Source organism: Perognathus longimembris, chromosome 7 (genome assembly GCF_023159225.1).
Source record: "Perognathus longimembris pacificus isolate PPM17 chromosome 7, ASM2315922v1, whole genome shotgun sequence".
NCBI classification, from domain to species: domain Eukaryota; kingdom Metazoa; phylum Chordata; class Mammalia; order Rodentia; family Heteromyidae; genus Perognathus; species Perognathus longimembris.
In genome coordinates, this window is record NC_063167.1 from 62,687,373 (window position 1) to 62,703,374 (window position 16,002).

Below are 16,002 nucleotides of genomic sequence, written 5' to 3' on the forward strand. Positions count from 1 at the left end.
GGTATTCAGTAGAGATATCTATAGCCTCCTGTAATAGTTCTAAACTGTCTCTTGAGTGAAGGTTATTCTTTTTTTTTTCAATTTTGTAATTTTTTAATGTGTTATTTATATGCCCAATATGATACAGTGTGAGTATCCCTTATTCAAAATACTTGGGACCAAAATTAATATGGATTTCTGGTTTTATTGGATTTTGGAGTATTTATACATCTATGCCCAAATATCTTAGCAAGTGAAGGTTATTCTAACCCAGCCTTAGAACTAAAAACAGTTCTTGAATAGGTCAAACTGATCTGCTGCACATTATTCATTAAAGAACATAAAGCTCAACACTATTTTTAAAATTAACTCAATGGCCTAGTATTCATAATACTTAGCTTCTACTATAAATTACTAGAAGATTTAAAAAATGATCCAGAGTAAGGAAGATGTTATTCAATATAAGCAGATCTAGAAATAACAGAGATAATAAAAGTAGAAGAGATATTAAAGAAACTATTGCTAGGTACAAATGTTTAAAGTAATAAATAAATAAAATGAATAAAGAATTAGAAAAACTAAGAAAATTATATGCAACTTCTAAGGCTGAGGAGAATATACCTGAAATAAAATTTCACTGGAAGAGTTTAACAACAGACAATACACTGCATAGGTAAAGATCAGTGACTTTGAGGACACAGGAAATTAGAATGTAAAAAAGTGTAAGTACATGCAGGAAAGTTATTTTTTTTAACAATCATCATGGCTTTCTGACTTGTGGAATAATAACAGCATTATGTGAAAGTGAATAAATTGAATATATGAATATGAACAAATGAATAATCAGATTGTGTGAAATTGAAGTCCCCGGAGAGAAGTAAAGGAACAGAAAGGTATTTGGGAGAAAGTATAATGCAAATAGTTCCAAATTTGTATAATATATGTTATATGTGTTATCCAAAGAATATGTTTAATTTGCCTCTAAATAGTTTATAAACTGATAGTGCTGGGTCTTTGATGAAAAATAAATTAGCAGGCATCGTGAACACAACATTAGCAGATCTTCTAATGTATATGCTCTTTGTGCAATAAAATCTTTACTATGTTGTTCTGTATTATTAAGCATTAGTTAGCTTTTCCTTATATACAACTCCAACGAAAAGAAAATGTCATTGCATTTCAGGAAACACATAATCAGGATTTACATATAAACTCTAGTGCCTCGTGCCTAGAGTCTGGCATCAGCTTTACCCATACCAGACTTGATCTTAAGGACATCACTTAATGTCACTGTATGTAGTTTCCTGTAATGTAAGGATTCTAGTGCTTATCTCACAGAGTTGGGATCAAATGAATTAATATATTCTAAGTACTTAGAGCATTTCAAGAGTGTTCAGTGTAGTTATTCATGAAAATTGATTCGGTGCACAAAGATTAATGAGATTCAGAGAGACATCAAATGCAGAAGACATTCTAAAAGCAACTTGAGAATGAGGAGAGCCGGCTTTAGTCATGACCTATCATTATTTGCATCACTACAGACATGATTTTGACCTTCTTTGGACTTCATTCAGTCATCTGTTCTTTTCTTCATTTCCTTCTGGCATATTTACCAGATATTTACCGAGAAGCTAGTATATCCCATTATGTATGTTAAATGTCAGTATATTTGTCCTCTTGAGGTTGCTACTAGGAAAAATGTTACATTTTAAAATTGAAGTCACATTTAAATTTAAATTTGAAGTCATCCTTCAGTTATTACAGCATACTATAAACTTAATGATAGTGATTTCAGAATTGCTTTCTACTATAGAAAGCATGTGCATTTATGAGCATGATTAAACTATTACTGTTACCCTAGGAAAGTCAGGTGTCAATTGCATGCTTTCATGCTTTTTATACCTCTTTTCTAATTTGGCTATGATTCTATTATTGATGATATTAGCTCATAGAAATAAACTTTATTGGATGTTAGATGAGCAGGTGAGTGATGCCCTTTCTGAATTTTCTCTAAATATAAGTTATAAGTGGAATCTAGAATCAATAGAGTAGCTTCAAATTTTTCCATAAAATGAAGCTATAATTCACTACACATTTTTATATGAAGGCAAGAAGCTACTTTAATATAGCATAATAGTAGCCAAGTTTTCAATTTTCAGTTTGAACCCCTTCTAATTCTATTCTCAGGTCCAGGGTGAGATGCAAGGGGGGAAAAAAAGAACAATAGTTTGTTTTACAGTAGCAAAATGGAAGTTTTGTTTATTTATTTTATTTTTGTTGCCAGTCCTAGGGCATGGACTGAGGGCCTGAGCACTGTCCCTGGCTTCTTTTTGCTCAAGGCTAGCACTGTACCACTTGAGCCACAGCACCACTTCCAGCTTTTATCTATATATGTGGTGCTGAGGAATTGAACCCAGGGCTTCATGGATACAAGGTGCACACTCTATCACTAGGCCATATTCCCAGCCCCAAAATGGAAGTTTTAAAGCAACAGTTTCACTGTATTAACTCGCATTTAATTAAAGAGATATGAAGTTGATTTAGAAAATAATGTGGCACACATACTCTGAACTACAAAGAAACAAACTAGAAATAAATTATGGAATGTACCAATCCACAGGGTTGGGAATGTGGCTTAGTGATAGCACACTTGTCTACCATGCAGGAAGCCCTGGATTCAATGCCTCAGTAACACATAAAAAGAAAAAGCTGGAAGTGGCGCTGTGGCGCTGTGGCGCAAGTGGAAGAGTGCTAGCCTTGAGCCAAAAGAAGCTCAGGGACAATGCCCAGGCCCCAGAACTTCTCCATTTTTACAATCAACACAGTCAGATGGCCATGGGCAGATGACAAGAAGCATGTGTGTCTACCTTGTCATATACCAAATGATTGTCAGATCTTTTACAACCCCAAATCTGGTCATTCCCCATTCTTGAAGCAGTCAGCTAAGTCTGAGTAGAGAAAAATATAGTTTGCCCTTCTAGGGCTTAGAGGAAACATTGGACATTCAAGAGCAGCACCATTCAGTGTGATGGAAACATTTCAGTGGTGAGGTGTGACTCTATCAGTCTAGGCTCCTGAAACACTTCCTGTACACTGTACTTTTTATTAAGTCATCTATTCCACAGTATTTATAACAGCTCTGACCTCTCTAGACTGTGTTGTCCTCAAAGTCAGAAACCATGTTTTGATCAACCAGAAGCAACAGAGAAACATGGGAAATTAAAAAGAACAAAAAAAGAAGAGCCTATAACCTGCACGGAGCCGGAAAATCTCCAGGGTACCCCACCCCCCCACCCACCGACCCTGCCCAGAACAGGGCCAGGCTAGGAAAGGGGACCAGGTGCAACAAACTGACTGCCAAAAAGTCATGCCAGGAGCACAGAGTCCGGACAGCAAGAGCTCCACGGACTCCAGAAGGAGTGAAGACCACCGAGACAGACGGCAGCGGTGAAGGACCGGAGGTGCGGGGACCCAACGGCTGGGATCAGATGTAAGCAGCAGGGGAACCCGAGGTGCAGACAGAGAGAGCCGAGGCCGCCACCACCAAAGGACCGATCGCCATACCCCAGCACCACAGCCCTGAAAAATCCACAGCAGCGCGGGACACACTCAACCCAGGACCAGTAAGTTCCCCATTACCCACCCCCAAACAGGAGACCAGTTCTAGCAGAGACCCAAACCCTACAAAGAAGCTAGAGCTCCCTCCCTCCCCTTCCCTACCCCGAGGGAATAAAGCAGCTCCATATGGCGGGCTAAGACCTCTGGGAGGACACGGGAACTAACAGAGGCAAAGCAGCGCCAAGGCATCCCCCTCCCCCAAAGCCCTGAACTTGGCCGCACTGGCCCCGCCCCTCCCCAGCAGGGGCCCCGTGACTGGTAGGCTTTGGAAGCCCCAGTCTGGCTGGTGAGCAACACCAGCACAGCAGGGTCACCTGGACCCGAACACACGCCCCCCTCACAGTGGAGGCACAGAGAATCTGCGGGCACCAACCAGTGCCCGGACACTTGATCCTGCAGGGGCCCACGCACACCGCCCCCCACAACAAATTTGTGAGAGGACACAAGCACCCTCCAACAACTCGGGCAACTCATCCCCAAAGGAAGCACTAGAGTGCACATGCACGCGCCCCCTGGAGGGTCACCGTGGGCCAGCGTGCTAGCCACCCAGCAGGAGGACCTCTTGCTCAAACCCCCGCAGGAGCGCACAAGCGAGCACAAGTGAGGGTGACCACCTCAGCAACAATCGAGAAGGTCACGCTCACCCATTGGGCAGTAAGGTTCAACAGCCAAACTCAAACCCAGAGCCAGGACACAAGCAAGTCTCCCACTGATGGACCAGTGGGAACCAGCACAAAGCCAACCCAGGGAAACTACCCACAGATCTCCAGCTGTGCAAATCACAAAGAAATATAACAAATTTCATCAGAGGGCAAGCCAACTCGCCAGCTCCAAAAAGCAGTACGACTGAAGAGGAGATGGAGAATAAAAAAACAACTGAGGCTCTGATAGCAGAAATGATGGAAAGCCTCAGACACAAAATCAGAAAACAATTCCAGGAGTTTAGAGTGGAAGTCTCGAAAGACCTCCAGAAAGCCAAGAAAGAAATGGAAGCAAAAATGGATACAGTGCAAACCTCCGTTAAAGAAGACCTTAACATCCTGAGAAGTGAAATGCATGAAAAAATAGATTTAAAATACAACTCTTTAAAGGAAGAAATTTCCACGATCAGAGCTGATCTGGCAACCATAAATAGCTCTCTGACATCCATAAACTCCACACTCGAATCCACAGCACAAAGAATTGACCATATTGAATCCAGAATCTCTCTCTTGGACGATGATGCAGCCGACAAGAACCAGAAAATTACCACACCCCAAGAAACGGTAAAGCTCCAGGGCAGAATAATCCAGGAGCTAGTGGACAAAGACAGGAGATACAATCTGTGCATAATTGGAATAGAAGAAGGAGCCGAATACCAGAGCAGAGGGCTTCAACGTATTTTCAATAAAGTGATTGCAGAAAACTTCCCCAATCTCACAAGGGTCCTCATCCAGGTAACCGAAGCCTATAGGACGCCTGGCAGACCAGACCCTAGAAAATCCTCACCCAGGCACATAATAATCAAGACTTCAGATCTCAAGAATAAAGAGCAAATTTTGAATTCAGCCAAAGTGAAGAAAGAAATTTATTACAATGGGAAGAGGATCCGAATAACAGCAGACCTCTCCACACAAACCTACCATGCGTGAAGAGAGTGAAAGAACACCATCCAAGTCCTACAGGCCTACAAATGCTAACCTAGAATAAAATATCCAGCGAATCTGGAATTCATATTCGGGGTGGGGGGGTGGGAAACCAGATCTTTCTTTCATAGCAAAGAGAATCTAAAGGAGTATGTAAATAAAAAACCAGCCCTACAGCGAATTCTAAGAGGGGAACCCCACCCAACAGAAATCATACAGGACACACAGACAGAAACAGAAAGAAACTACAATAGTCAGAGCCCAACAGAAAGAGTAGCTCACTAAAGACAAGAAAAAAAAAAAAGAGGAAAAACACCCTAACAGGAAAATGGAAGGAGAAAAAACATTCTTATCCTTGATCTCTTTGAATATAAACGGTATAAACTCTCCGATAAAGAGGAGCAGACTGGCAGAATGGATCCGCAAACAAAAAGTTGCCATCTGTCGTCTACAAGAGACCCATCTTACAACAAGGGATAAAAACAGGCTCTGAATGAAAGGATGGAGCAAGATCTTCCAAGCAAACGCACCTACCAAAATGGCAGGAGTAGCCATCCTGATCTCAGACAAGCTGGACTTCTCATTAAAATCAACTCAAAAAGACAAAGAAGGACACTACATTTTAATACAAGGAAAAATCAAAAATCAAGACATCACAGTGATAAACGCATACTCACCGAACAAAAGAGGCCCTACATATATCAAGCAAATTCTCACAGAACTACAGAACGAGATAGACCCAAACACAATCATAGTGGGTGACTTTAATACCCCACTCTCTCCAAGAGACAGATCCAACACCCAGAGGATTAGCAAGGGAGCTGAGGACCTAAGTAACACCATATCCCAAATGGATCTGACAGATCTATACAGAATCTTCCACCCTACAGAGACCCAATACACCTTCTTCTCAGCAGCCCATGGATCATACTCCAAAATAGACCATGTCATAGCCCACACAAAGAACCTCAGCAAATACAAAAGTATTGACGTCATCCCAGGTATTATATCTGACCACAGTGGAATAAAGGGAACCCTCAATAACAACAGTTACCACAGAGGCTATACACATTCTTGGAGGCTAAACCCCATACTGTTATCCAACACTTGGGCCACAGACCAAATTAAAGATGAAATTAACTAATTCATAAGCCACAATGACAATGAAAACACATCACAAAGAAACCTATGGGACACAGCTAAGGCAGTACTGAGGGGCAAGATCATCGCCCTCAGCACTCACATTAAAAGAATGGAAACAGAGGAGGTGAAAAACCTCACGATGAAAGTAAAACAACTGGAGAAACAAGAAATGATCGAATCTAAAATGACTAGGAGGAGAGATATCACAAAGATTAAAGAAGAGATAAATCTGATTGAAAATAGAAAGATCATTCAACAAATAAATAAGACTAAAAGCTGGTTCTTTGAGAAAATAAATAAAATCGACAGACCCCTCACAAGACTTACAAAAAAAAGAAAAGAGACTCATATACATAAAATCAGGACTCCACCGGAAAAATCACAACAAATACAAACGACATTCAAACAATCATAAGGAACTATTTCCAGAACCTCTACTCACTAAAAAACAATAATTTTACAGAAATGGATCAATTTTTAGAGAAGTATAAACTGCCCAAACTGAACCAAGAAGAAATAAATCAACTAAATAAACCAATAACGCACAGTGAGATACAGGTGGTAATCAAGAACCTCCCAACAAAGAAAAGCCCAGGCCCAGATGGATTCACCAACGAATTCTATAAAACCTTCAGAGAGGAGCTAATTCCAATACTCCTCAAACTCTTCCACGAAATAGAAACAGAGGGAGAAATCCCAAACTCATTCTATGAAGCTAATATCATACTCATTCCCAAACCAGGCAAAGACCCAACAAAAAAAGAGAACTACAGACCAATAATCACTAATGAACACAGACGCAAAGCTCCTCAATAAAATATTAGCTAACAGGATACAGAAACTGGTCAAGAAAATTATACACCATGACCAAGTAGGCTTCATCCCACAGTCACAAGGATGGTTCAACAACCGTAAATAATTAATGTAATTCACCACATCAACAGAACTAAAATCAAGAATCACATTATTATCTCAGTTGATGCCCAAAAAGCCTTTGACAAAATACAACATCCATACCTATTAAAAGCTTTGGAGAGAACAGGAATAGATGGAACATTCCTCAAAACAATAAAAGCCATATACAACAGACCAACTGCTAACATCGTATTAAATGGGGAGAAACTAAAATCATTCCCCCTAAACTCAGGAACAAGACAGGATGGCCACTCTCCCCACTTCTTTTCAGTATAGTGCTGGAATCCCTAGCCATAGCAATAAGACAAGAGGAGGACATCAAAGGGATCCACATCGGCAAGGAAGAAATCAATCTATCCCTATTCACAGATGACATGATCTTATATCTGAAGGACCCTAAAAACTCAGTACCCAAACTCCTACACCTAATAAACCATTTTGGCAAAGTAGCAGGATACAAAATCAATCCACGAAAGTCAGCAGCTTTTCTGTACATCAGCAATATACAAGCAGAAAAGGAAATTATGGAAATAATTCCTTTTACAGTAGCCAAAAAAAGAATAAAGTACCTAGGGATCAACCTAACCAAAGACGTGATGGACCTATTTAATGAGAACTACAGAAATCTAATAAGGGAAATCAGAGACAAGGAGATGGAAAGACCTCCCATGCTCATGGGTAGGCAGAATTAATATAGCGAAAATGGCCATATTGCCCAAATTGTTATACAAATTCAATGCAATCCCCATCAAAATCCCAGCTACATTCTTCACTGAAATAGAGAAAGAAACCCATAAATTCATATGGAACAGAAAAAGACCTAGAATAGCCAAAACAATTCTAGGCAAAAAAAGCAAAGCAGGAGGTATCACAATACCAGACTTCAAGCTCTACTATAGAGCCATCATAACAAAAACAGCGTGGTATTGGTATAAAAACAGGCCTGAAGACCAATGGATTAGAATTGAAGACCCAGAAATAAAACCGCACTCTTACAGTCAGCTGATATTCGACAAAGGAGCTAAGGACATACAATGGAATAAACAGAGCCTCTTCAACTACTGGTGCTGGGAAAACTGGACAGCCATATGCAGGAAACTCAACGTGGACCCTAGCCTATCACCATGCACCAAGATCAACTCAAAATGGATCAAGGACCTCAACATCAGACCTGAATCCTTGAAACTACTGAAGGACAGAGTAGGAAAGACGCTAGAACTTATAGGCACAGGAAGGAACTTCCTGAATAGAGTCCCAGGGGCACAACAGTTATGGGAGAGACACAACAAATGGGACTACTACAAAATAAAAAGTTTCTGCACAGCTAAGGACATAGCCTCCAAAATAGAAAGACAGCCAACCATATGGGAAAGGATCTTTACCAGCATAGCAACAGACAAAGGCCTAATATCTGTCATCTACAGAGAACTCAAAAAACTAAGACCTTCCAAGTCCAGTAAACCAATTAGGAAAATGGGCAAAGGAGCTAAAGAGAGACTTCACAAGAGAAGAGATAAAAATGGCAAAGAAATATATGAGGAAATGTTCAACATCCCTGGCAGTAAAGGAAATGCAAATAAAAACTACCCTGAGATACCACCTCACTCCAGTTAGAATGGCTTATACTCTGAACTCAGGCAACAACAAATGCTGGAGGGGCTGTGGGGAAAGAGGAACCCTTCTCCATTGTTGGTGGGAGTGCAAATTAGTACAACCACTTTGGAGAATAGTATGGAGGTTTCTCAGAAAGCTCAACATAGACCTACCCTATGACCCAGCCATACCACTCCTAGGCATCTATCCTGAACAACAGGTCCCAAGATATCAAAAAGACATTTGCACTTCCATGTTTATCGCTGCACAATTCACAATAGCCAAAATACGGAAACAATCCAGATGCCCCTCCACAGATGAATGGATCCAAAAAATATGGTACCTATACACAATGGAATACTACATAGCAATTAGAAATGGTGAAATATTGGTATTCACAGGGAAATGGTCAGAACTTGAACAAATAATGTTGAGCGAGACAAGCCTAGAACACAGAAAACAAAGGGGCATGATCTCCTTGATATATGACAGTTAAGGAGGGGAGAGTGGGAGCCAGTAGAGACCAGGTCTGTGAAACCAAAAACTTCTTGTCAAATGGTATATCCCACAGATGTAGGTTAGTGACCCTACATTATGTATCCAAAAGCAAACAACTACTCAACATATAAAGGTCAAAAATAGACCTCTCAGTGGGTCACAATAGCTCAAAAGCTATGTATGTATGAACATATAAGACTATTGTTGACATATTGTGTACTGTAACATTACATTTAAAGCCCTAGGTGAATTTCCTTTGGAGTAGGCCACGTGGCTACTGTATATGTTTTTGGTACACTGTGTATTATATATAGATATATATGTCTACCTGACCTAAGGAAGGGAAAGAAAAACAGTGTGTAAGATATAACAAGAAATGTGGGCTGGGGATATGGCCTAGTGGCAAGAGTGCCTGCCTCATATACATGAGGCCCTGGGTTCGATTCCCCAGCACCACATATACAGAAAATAGCCAGAAGTGGCGCTGTGGCTCAAGCGGCAGAGTGCTAGCCTTGAGCAAAAAGAAGCCAGGGACAGTGCTCAGGCCCTGAGTCCAAGCCCCAGGACTGGCCAAAAAAAAAAAAAAAAAGAAATGTACACAGTGCCCTACTATGTAACTGTACCCCTTGTGCACAACACCTTGTCAAAAATTTTTGTTTAATTAATAAATAAATTATAAAAAAAGAAATGTAAGCATGAGGGACAAGGTAACAAACAGTACAAGAAATGTATCCAATGCCCAACGTATGAAACTGTAACCTCTCTGTACATCAGTTTGATAATAAAAATTTGAGAAAAATAAATAAAAAATAAATAAATATATCTTTTTCTGAAAAAAAAAAAAGAAATGTAAAAGGTTATAGATAATGCCTATCTGAGGTCCTGGAGACTGAATAGTAAAAGGAAAAAAAAAAAGACTTCAGATCCAAGTTGAAACCAAAGATCAGAGACTTTTTAAAATCTCTTTTAGCAATTAGACTTTAAAATATTTTTAGCATCTTTTTTCCCCTTAGCGTCAGTGTGAGTTTGGGCAGATTCAAGTTTTATCGGAACCAATCTGCCCATCCTTTTCCCACAGTATTCTGGATGAAAGCAGACAGCTGATGACTCACAACTCAGTGCATTTATTAGTTCCTATGAAATGACACTAAACTGCATTCCAAAAGAAAGGTGTTTGCAAAGGATGAAAACTTACATGCTGAGCCAGGAGATCTGGGTCATGGTAGATGGTTTCCAGCATGATGCTAATTTAATGCCATGCGGTTCCAGACAGTTAAGGACCAGTAACTGTCATTTCAGGTAGAAAGAAATCATTTCAATTCTCACTTTGTATCATTTCAGAAGTCTTCCCTGAGATTTTTATCCACTCCACATATTTCTCCTACCTCTCTAGCCAGAGCTTTCAGGATTCCAGCCATTAAAATTATTTTCTATGAAAATGGGCCCTTTGTGCACAAGGGTTCATGAACTTCTTTTTCAATTCAAAATGGTAGATTGTGCTGGTGGCTGGTTGTTCACACCTATAATCCTAGCTACTCAGGCAGCTGAGATCTAAGGATCACAGTTCAAAGTTAGTCCAGGCAGGAAAGTCCATGATACTCATCTCCAATTAACCACAAAACTTTATTTAGCTCAAGTGGCTGCGCACTAGCCTTGAACACAAAAGCTCTGGGACAGCATCTAGGCCCTGAATTCAAGCTCTCAGAACTAGCACACTTGCATGAGTGCATGCACACGTGTGCGCGCACGCACACACACACACACAGTGCAAAGCTATTACTTAGATACAAAAAGCTTAGGGAAAAGTAAAGGTGATTGCGGTCTGGATTCCTTCTGGTAACAAGAAAGGACAATGAATCCATGGGAATGTCACAAGTTACCTCCCTTGTCAGCTTCTCTGGCATTAGCATCATTATCACCAACCCCAACACCTCATCCTCAGGTGTCAGCTTTCTGTACTCCTTATTGACTGTGCATCTCTCTCCCAAAGTTCCTGTAAGAGCTCCAGGTAGACACATGGATCCAAAGTTCACACTGATCCTATTTATCAGACACACATCAGCTCCTACAGATCTTCCTTTAAGAAGATTTCCATCCTGCCAGTGATTCTGTGAAATGTTATCACAATTCCTATTTTACTGAGGAAGAGACTAAGGCTCCATGAAATTTAGTGGTGAACCAGAAGACACTGGACAGCAAGAGGTTCCCCCTCTTGTTGTTGTCTTACTGGGTGGCCTTAATGCCTCTAAAAATTAATTCAACTTCTCTTCTCCCAACACACACACACACACACACACACACACACTCACTCACGCACTCTCACACTGCAGTGTATTATTCAGACAGCACCCTCTTCAGATAATCACTTAACTTCTTGAAGCATTCTTCCAGATTTTTACCATAGTCTTCTAAGGCAGCCAGGGTCTGCCATGACATCTTACATCCATCTCTCAAACACAAAAATTCCCCACATCGTGTATTTTTCACTATTCCTAGTCATCCTTCACCACAATATCTGGAGCCTATCATCTATCCCCAGAAAATGCTCACCTATATCTCAACCATCCTTCACAGTCTGGCATAGAAGCAAGATTAAGCAGGCTTAATCTCACTATGCTTGTTCTCTGATTATAATGTGTCTGTGACTGTCACCATGAGGCTAATTAGCCCATTCATGTTAATTTACACCTGCTTTCAGAAGCTTAAGGTATTCACTAACTCAAAGACTTCAACATCAGTGGATCTAGAACATCTAAGGGAAATTTTAAGAACTGCTCCACAAAAAAAAGACAAAAACAAGGTCATAATAAAATTTTAAAAAGCAAAAACACTGAAGTCAAGCAGTCAGGTTGGTGTGTCAGAACCTTAGAAGGGACTTGTGGCAATAGAGAAAAAGTATAGAGTGAGAGAGATCCTGGTGAAAACTATGTTTTGTCACATTCTGACTGCCTGATCTTGGGCAAGTTGCTAAACTTCTCTGAGAGCTTAGAAAGTCTCCCTTAATTAAATTTTCTTTATTTATTTGTTGCCAGTTCAGGAGCTTGAACTCATGGCTAGGCATAACTTCTTAGCTGTTTGGCTCAAACCTGGTGCTCTACCACTTGAGACACATCTTCATTTTGGGCTTTAAATTTTTTTTTTATTTTAGCTGGTTAATTGGAAATGAAAGTCTCATGAACTTTTCTGCCTTGGTTGGCTTCAAATTGTGATCCTCAGATCTCAGCCTCTGGAATAGCTAAGATTATAGGCATGAGCCATTGGCACCTGGCCAGCTTTCCTAAATACAGGAAAAATATCAAAATGTTCATCTCAGAGGAATCTCTTGAACATTAAATGGGATGACCTCTAAGGCATTTGGCCCATAACAGGTACCCAGTAAATATTACTTCCTCTCCTTTGCTCTAACAGAAAGAAGGATCTCTAGTGATCCCAATTTCCAACAACATCCAAAAGGTTGGTTTTGTCTATAGTTGATGTGTTTTATCAACATTTCCCCTGGATGGTTCTCCTTTCCAGATGTTTTCTAATTCCTTAGAAGATACACATGTTCTCTGCAGTCATAAATTTCTCAGGGAAACCTATTTACTAAAAGATAGGAATCAAAGACATTGGGCCATGCAGGTAAATATCACTTCTCTGCACTCCTATAGCAGGGATCCTGTGCAAGAGCTTCTGCATCTCCCCTGGACTTTGAGAGCCAAGACGCCAAAGTCCACATAGTATTCCTATGTGTTCCTCTACCTGGCATGAAGCCTGCCACACATATCATGTTTATTACTAGCACTGCACCATCCATCCTCAGATCCACAATGCCCTAGGACCTATTCTACATTTACACTAATCCCCAGCAGCATTTCCCAGAGTGTCAGATATTTTGAGAAGTGAATACATACTGCACTTATCCTTGGGAATGAACTGGCTTAGAACTGCTTTCCCCCCACCCCCCCACCCCCGCTTTGAGAGCTAAAACCTGAGACTGAAGGAATGTTTGGAGCTAGCAATAAGTTACTCTACGCTTTTTCTCTATTGCCATAACCTAGAGCACCAACCACCCACCCAAGGACACCTTGCGAAAGCACACACAGGGTGTGCTTGGCCAGTGCCTGGAGGGCTCTGTGCTTAGTAACCATGTTGTGAGGCTGACCACAAGTGTGGGAGGTGGTGGTTCTGTCTGCCTCAGGTAACAACATTGATAGTGATGACTAACTTACAGGAGAGGTATCTCTTAATCTATGAAAAGCTCCTCCTCTGCTCTGATACCTCTCTCTCTCTCTAGAGGAAATAGGAACAAGTTTAGGCAAGGACATGAAGAAAGGAACTATTTTTTTTTGTTACTTAACTTACTCATTACCAAACTAACCTTAACAAACTGTGGTCCACAAGTGCTGGAAACACAAATAAGCTGAGCATACATCTCAAAACACATCTCAGTGAGAGATTCAGAGTCAGTTGTTAGAGGAAAGTCCAAAGACAAATCCCTAAGTATCAAGACAGATTTCACAGAAGGACACACTCTACTATATTTGAAAAGAATGGCCTTTGGTCCAAGAATGGTGGCAGATGCCTGTAATTCCAGAAGAGTTGGAGGCCAGCTGAGTCTACAAAGAGAGACCCTGTCTCAAAAACAAACAAAAGAATGGCCTCTGGGGGCTGGGAATATGGCCTAGTGGCAAGAGTGCTTGCCTCATATACATGAAGCCCTGGGTTTGATTCCCCAGTACCACATATATAGAAAATGGCCAGAAGTGGTGCTGTGGCTCAAGTGGCAGAGTGCTAGCCTTGAGCAAAAAGAAGCCAGAGACAGTGCTCCAGCGCTGAGTCCAAGCCCAGGACTGGCAAAAAAAAAAAAAAAAAAAAAAAAGAATGGCCTCTGGAAATGTACTTTCTGTTCTACCTTAATGGCCCTGTGCACTGGCACCAGTTACAAACTTCTAACAAAACCCTGCTTCACTCATCTTCTAATTGAAGCTTTTCTAAATGGAAATAATGTGCTCTACACAATGTTGTTTATAAAGATGAACCAAGATCCTGTATACTAATTCAAATGTAGGTCCCCTACACAGTCCCAACCTTCCCTTATGACTACCCAGTACTGGGGCTAAAGAGCAACTAGTACTGGTCTTTAGACACAGTACTTTTTACCTAGTTGATTCATTCTTTGCAATACTTGAGTACCTGACCCTGAGCTAGGCAATCCTACCAGTTCAGAGATGAGGGAAACCAAAGCAAAAATCTCTCATGGCTCACTATTAGTTGTATGGAAAGTGGCAAAGCCATGAAAGGCAACGCCATCTGAATGCATTCTTGAAGGGTAACTAGCCATGTAAGTCAGAATATTGGACTGGATCAAATGTGTGTGTGTGTGTGTGTGTGTGTGTGTGTGTGTGTGTGTGTGTGTGTGTTGTGTATGTGCCAATCCTGGGCTTGAACTCAGGGCCTAGGTACGGTCTCTGAGCTTTTTTACTCAAGACTAGTAGTGCTCTACTACTAGCCATAGCTCTACTTCCAGGGTTTTGGGTAATTAATTAGAAATAAGATCCTGTGGACTTTTCTGCCAGGATGGCGTTGAACCACAATCCCTGGATCTCAGCCTACTGAGTATCTAGGATTATAGGCATGAGATAACTATGCCCAGCTAGGATGGAACTTTTTAATCACTTCATCAGAATAGTATATAGCAAAGAAGTTTACTGATTTGATAACCCAAGTTCATTTAATATAAAGAATAGAGAGGCTGGGTGCTGTGATTTACATCTATAATCCCAATTAATTGGGAAGATCATGGTCCCAGGATGAATGAGAAGTGGAGGGATAGGAGAGTGGAGGTGGAGGGAGACTCTAAATAAAAAATAACCTCAAGAAAATCATGCTGGAGACATGGATTAGACAGTAGAATGTCTGCAGAACAAGCATAGGGCCTTGAATTCAGACCCCAGTACCACCAAAATAGACATTAAGTGTACAGAGAACATTCTTAGAGAACAAGGCTAGCTTCTTCTATGCTAATTATAGTGGAAGTTACTATAATGATAGTGCTTAGCATAAGGAATACTTATAATTTACTAAGTACTTACTAAGTGTTAAACATCATGCTGAGCTTTAAACACATTTTATATTTTATTTCAGATTATCAGCCCAACTGCTAGAATCTTCCCTTATATTTAATTCCTGTGATCTGAAAAACAGGTGACAGAAGTAAATCACTTCAGTTTGTCTATAGACTCTATGTATTCTCTACTGTGTCCAAATCAAATTCTTTCTAAATTTTGAATGTAGTATGTGTGATTTCTGGCAGTTAAGAGAAAGTATTTTCAGAAATAAAACACAAGAGGTAGAGATTAATTCTTGATTTCCTGAATCTGGAGCCAGCCCATTTGATAGTGACTTAGTATATTTCATATTGCTCAATTATCTCTAGAAGATGGATTGTAGGGTGGGGTGGGAGAGGTGCCTTCCAATCCTTTCCAGTAAAATATTTCTGTGTCAGCACAAGACAAGAAGTTCTGTAAGGTAAGGGATTTAGATAGAAATGCCTGGCTTCCTGTAGACAGATGCCAGAGAGAGGAAATAAACAGATATGGTTCCCATTGGATATGGATGCCCTAAGAAAAATGTGTTTCCTATCAGGCTG